Consider the following 6,475-nt stretch of genomic DNA (forward strand, 5'->3'; position numbering starts at 1 on the left):
CATTTCATGCACCTCACAAACATGGCTCACTTGCACGACGCTACTGCGATATTCCGTAAATTGTAATTTTGTCATGAACTACATGTATAACTAGTTTAATCCGTGTATTGGTTTTAAATCCACGTAGAAACTCACCTTATCGCCTTCTGCCTGTCGCTAGCAACTGTAAATAACTCAATGTGCGCGCTCACCCGAACAGCTAGCCTCTTGCGTGAACACGCCATCTAGCGGCGATACTGGAAGCGCGCCAGGGAGTTTTCTATGTATACTTACTCCAGTATATGACACTTAATATAAACTAATGCATATCCTATAGGTCGCCCCTTCCCACTGTGTCATGGGTCAGTCCAGCTCGTGCGTTGTCCTGCACTAAACGCTGGCCATCTACATAGACTCCGAGGGGGGTGAAGAACGAGTGGTGGAAAGTACGACAATAGTGTATTGGTTGATCGAGACCTGTCAATGTCAATCAATATCGTGCAAGGGAAGGCTTTTAAACACCTTGTGCGTATTTCATGTCATGAATGCACAAAGATGGCTGCGTTTTGTATAACCACTTGCTCAAACTATTTCAATATGAAAGGGGTAGTTAAAAGTAACTGCAAACACAGTTCCTATAGAAAGTGTTCGATGCCAAAGGGTTTAAAGTTTCTTTCAATGTAAAAACTACCTTGTTTCCGAGCTCGTTAACGTTTCGTACCTGGCCATGTTCACAACAGAAACAACAAACAAGTGTTATGTCACCTACCTCCGGCACAAACAAGTGTACCCTATTTCAGGGTACAAATCATATTCCCCGAGAGCGGGTAGTGCAGTGTGGTAGGAGACGTCTGACTATATACAAAGTTGTTTTTTTTGTGTTTTGGTTTTGTTTATGGTTTAACACCGCACTCAACAATATTCAAGCTATATGACGGCCGTCTGTAAATAATCGAGTCTGGACCAGACAATCCAGTGATTGACATCATGAGCATCGATCCACGCAATTGGAATACGATGACATGCATCAACCAATCAGTAAGCCTGACCACCCGTTCCCGTTAGTCGCCTCTTACGACAAACATTGTCTCCTTTTACGGCAAGAATTGGTTGCTGAAGACCTTTTCTACCCCGGATGTATATAAAGTATACAGGTGGTACAAGGAAGCTGGTTGAGTAGTTCTGTACACATGGGTAGATCGACGATCAATGCTCACACTATCGACCATCGGTTGACCTTGTCCAGACCCAATGCCTGGTACATTCCTTGGTATTTACGTCCTAATGATGACGTCGTCAGATGTCATGACGTCTCAGTATGTACAAGGGAAACAACTGGTGTCGCTGGTTTAGAGCGCTGCGCCAGATATCCACGTGGTGTGTTTAAGGTATATTATGCTGCAGGCACATCTATCCACCACCCCAAGTTTCTGTCATGGGCGGCTGTTTGCAGAAGACATCAGATATCGATGCATCAGTTGCAGCCAGCCAGCATGGTGCACGATCGGCACGCTTCGCCAGGACCACAGGCTTTGATGTCTCGCTGGCACAATACTGACAGTGATACTGTTCAAATACCGACCACCTTGGTCAACATACGCCGCCATCAGCAGGCACAACGATGGATGATTATCGATGAGTGGAGCGTTAGTTACATGCTTTCTCAAGCATACTGCTACTGGTAATTATTCACATCAACGTAATGGAATACAGCGTATGATGTGTCATGTGGTCGCAAGCAGTATTCTGTTATATATATCAGGATTGCCTGTTCATGTTGTCTGTTTGTTGTTTTCCGCCGCAATCCCCAATATCCCAGCTGTATGACGGCGGTCAGTAAATATTCGAATCTGGAGTAGACAATCCAGTTATTGACATCGTGAGAATCGATCAACGTAATTTGGATACGATGACATGCATCAACCAAGTCAGCGAGTTTGACCACCCGATCCGTTAGTCGTCTCTTACGACAAGCATGGGTTGCTGAAGACCAATTATAATCCGGATCTTAGCCGTTCACGTAACATAGTTTGGACGAGGCAATCCAGTGATTGCTATAGCCCCGAGAAGTCTAACAGTCATCGCAGATGAGTGGACTGGTCTGTCTGCTCAGAAAGAAGTCATTCTCTGCACCCGAGTTTCATTTGTTCAGTTTCTGCATACGCCAGAGAGATATTAGTCACGTGGTGTCAGATCCCACCTTCGTGTATGGCATTCAGGAGTTCTTGTCAATGGTTTTAGTTCCTCATTCTTTGACATATCATGAGGATGCCGCCAAGGAGATCCCTTTCCAACTTCTATATTCATCCTATGCGTAGAAATTGGTGACATCGAGTATCTTCAGACACAATAAGCAGACGACACAATCTGTTTGAAGTAAATGCTATGGTGTATATAAACTTTGAAAACCATCTTCCCGAGGCAAGGGCGTTAACTGACTTTGTTAGCCCACTTTCCACACTTATCGTCAGTTAACTCCCTTGCCTCGGGAAGATGACGAAAACAGGTACAAACAATGTGAAACGCTGATGTCATTTTGGTCAATAAGACACCTAACATCTTTTGGCGGGAACACTATGTTTAACTCACTAGTTCTGCCCAGACTTAACCACCTGTTCTCATCTATTCCAAATACACCTTAAACAGAAATAAATAAATTTCAAACAAAATGTTTCAAACTATTGCGGGGAAGTAAACCGGACAAAATAAGAAGATCACAAATACTATGTGACACTGTGGATGGAGGATTAAATGTCCTAAACTAAGAGAAGTCATACAATCTCAAAAGATTTCGATGATAAGACGAGCCTGTAGAACCCAGTCTAAATGGTTTGTTTTTTTAATTCTTTTTAACTACCCCAGGAATTAATGGTCAAAATGTGTACCAGATCAATAGCCGGAGGCAAAAGCCATATATATTATTTAGAGTAACAACACGTTCTATGAAGATGAACTGATGTCTTGGTGGGCTTTCTTGGACGATCTAGAAAATATTAATATTCCTGCCGTGGGTATTCTTTCACAAAATGTCTAGTAATGATAACATGCATGTGGGGAAGGAATCGGCTGTCTTCCACATGGGCTGCAGAGGCTGAATTGTTATATAGGCATCACTTGATTACTTGGAAGTTGACGGATGGCAAAGTAGACACAATTTATGGATAACAACGTCTTTATTTACTGTAAAGGCGACGTTTCGGTATAGATCCTTACAACGGTAAATCATACCGAAACGTCGTCCTCACAGTAATTAAAGACGTTGTTGTCCATAAATTGTGTCTACTTTGTCTGCAGAAGGCATCATCTTTATTAAAGATTTTATTGATGAAAAGGGACACTTTCTCTCATTTGTACAATTCACGGAGAAATACAATGTACAACATTAAAGTAATTGTATTAACTATCTAAGTCTGATCCAGTCTATTCAGCAATACTGTCGGCAACAGGGCATTCAGAAGCTGAAAAAACTTAGAACAGGTTCTCAATATTTCTATAACATAATTATGGAATAAACAAATTACAAAGAATCAACACTTTCAAAAGTGGGAATCCCTGCTAGGAAGTGAAATCTGCGAACACAGATCGTACACATTACAATCTTGTACCGTTTAGGTGCACAAAGCAATGAACATTTCATCGTATTCTACCTAGCTTCACGTCTTTAAATGGGATACGTGGACAGTGACTTGTGTAGCTGTTGCTCAAAGGATAAAGAAACTATTTCGGACCTAATTTGGGAATGTCATCCCGTCCAATGTGGAAAACTGGCTACTCAAAATACTCAATAGTACTCAATAGTACTACTTACTAACAAAATATATTGCAAATGTAAATTATGATATTGGATATTCAACAAGACTGGTCAAGCTGCCATCTACTCTTCCCTCAATGCACAGTAACTGTATGTGTAATATATGCAACTGCAAAATAAAAATGCAACATAATAATAAGTTATATAAAAATAAAATTATGTAAATGAAGAACACGTAACAGCGGCGTAAACGTATATTCACTCGGTATGTTGACAGACCCCCACCCCCCCCCACCCCCCCCCCCCCCCCCCTCCCACCCCCGGGCCTCACCCCTGCTGTCAGCTATGACCCCTTCACCCCAGGAGGAACAGCTGCATCAGTGCAGGGCGGGTCACCGCTGTACCAGAACGAGTTAACACAGGCACAGGGTTTAGTTTGTAGACAGGCCGTGCACGGGCCGAAATAAACCTGAGTTTATAGCTGAGTTGAATCCAACTGCCTTCATTAACCATGTTAAACAGATAGGTAACATTGTGATACATACGTGGTCGTTACAAGATGCACCCCGCCGTATGTGTATTCATCGGGCTATATCAATGATACTGCACTGGTATATACTGCTGATAGACACGAGAAGGGTCTCAACACGTTGTGACGTCACAAGTCGGATTCAGTCAGGCATGCACGTACCTCATCTTGCACAGGGGGGAGGGGGTAAGCACGACGGGGAGGATGTAGCATAATACGATATTCGCCCCATTCTACTCTCATCCCTATCTCAGCTACAACAGCCCACACACTCCCCCTTTCAACGCTAATTAAAGGGCTGGATCAGTTTTACTCGAAACAGATTTTGAGGGTTCTTTTATAGATATAGTTAGCCTTATACATAGCTGTATTTGTATTAAGGGGCAATATGTAAGTCTACAGGCTGCCCTTGTACGCCAGCCTGTAATACCGACCACTGGGATCCTATGGTGGAGTGTCATTATCTGTATTTTAGTTTGAATTAAGTACCAAATGGTAATAGAAATTTGATTAGTTAATTTCCTTCTTGTTACGTACATGCACAAGTACTCGGCCGTTACCACAAGAATATACAACCTGGCTGGTGTACGTCAGCTGACTGGTGCACCCTAGACTTGCAAAAATCATAATTTCTAGATTATGTATATAATAAGAACAAGCTGTCCCTATAAGAGACTGGAGTCCTTATATGTCCACAAATCTAGACTTGCATACTAGGAGGATAGAATCACTACACATCCATGGACTTCTTTTAGAATGGCCTTGGAGCAAGTCTAGGTGCACCCCGACAAGTGGGGGTTATACCAGGAGTCATGGGGCTCGGCGAGACATGACACGGAGAACTGCGGCAACAGACGACACGTCATCTGGAGACGATACTTTATAGTGAGGGCTAGTCCAGCACCATGACCGTGGAATATATTTATTTTATGAAAAAAATAATAATCTAGAAATGCATACACAAGCAAGTCTAGCCAGCTCAAGCTAGCTTTGAAATCAGCATAGGGAATTTTTTTACTTTTAGAGTCAAGAAGGATATTGTGTAATATAAGATTTCAGAGACTAAATGTTAGTCTAAGTGAGGGCAAGTGAAGCGAATCTTGGCAAGCAAGCCCGGCGGCAGACAACACAGGAAGCTAGGCGCCACACTCAAGGAAGTGAGCGTTGTTTGTAACTCGAGAGAGAAGAATCAAATCTGCCGATGTGCGCCTGGCATCTCTGCTTCGTTGGGTTCGGGTCAGGGTGACACTGATGTCAGTAATAAACCTGTTATAACGTTGATCCCAGTCGGTAGACCCCAGTGATGGGCTCGAGGTGTATGTTGCAGGTGCTCTAGTGTCCTGCTGTGGTCGGATCTGATGCAGTCGGGAAGAGCTACTGATGGTCATGACAGAATGTCGGTCTTCACGATACCAACAGTGGACAGTCGGCGGCGTTCAGCCTAACCCACAGAGTTCCATTGTCCAATGTTTAGCGCTGTTCCGGTATCTGTACCCGACAATGTCGTACCCTACTCGCCATGTTGACTATCAGGAGCACGTGTGGCACACCTGCAGTAAGACGACCGGGAAGGGCATAGTGAAACGGGTTCCCGCAAGTCCCGCAAGTCCCGGATGTAGAGACAGTACATGACAACAGTATAGGTATAAGGTATCGAGTACTGCGTGATCAACCCCCATGGCGGTACTGTATCAAGGGTATCGATAGAGAGATCAATGCGTGAGAAGCTGCGTATATAACCTCCCGTGCTGGGTCAGTAGAGGTCTGCCCCCCAGACCTAAGTGAGTGAGTGAGTGAGTATGGTTTTACGCCGCTTTTAGCAATACTACAGCAATATCATGGCGGGGGACACCTGAAATGGGCTTCACACATTGTACCCATTCCGGGAATCGAACCCGGGTCTTCGGCGTGACGAGCGAACGCTTTAACCACTAGGCTACCCGACCGCCCCCCAGACCCAAGAGAATAGATTATGAAATGAACCCATCTTAAGTATGACGATTTGGCAAGTCTAGATTGCCGCAGCCTGAAATTAAGCATTGTAGATATATATAAATGTATAATGTTAAATACGATAACTTTTTTCTTGGACTAAATGTTAGTCTAGGTCAGTAGGTGGCGTCCTATGTTGTGCGGGCTGACGTCACCGCTCCTGTCAGGCGAATGCACAATGCGAGATGACGTCACCGCTCCTGTCAATGTGTGACACGTTTCTG

General features: G+C 43.8%; 1 protein-coding gene across 7 annotated transcripts in view; it reads right to left on the minus strand.

The window, feature by feature from the left end:
• LOC139442832 (muscle-specific protein 300 kDa-like) overlaps positions 1–4,304 on the minus strand; it is a 265,153-nt gene extending 260,849 nt beyond the window's left edge. For 6 of the 7 annotated variants that reach the window (XM_071223730.1, XM_071223728.1, XM_071223735.1 and 3 more), the window contains exon 1: positions 136–222. The gene's annotated coding sequence lies outside the window, so the exon portion shown is untranslated. Of the gene's footprint in view, positions 1–135; positions 223–4,275 lie in introns of those variants that run through there. The other variant, XM_071223727.1, reaches the window with a different exon arrangement.
• Between the last annotated feature and the right edge of the window lie 2,171 nt (positions 4,305–6,475).

This window comes from Haliotis cracherodii, unplaced genomic scaffold (genome assembly GCF_022045235.1).
Source record: "Haliotis cracherodii isolate W230 unplaced genomic scaffold, xgHalCrac1.p SCAF_5, whole genome shotgun sequence".
Taxonomy (NCBI): Eukaryota; Metazoa; Mollusca; class Gastropoda; order Lepetellida; family Haliotidae; genus Haliotis; species Haliotis cracherodii.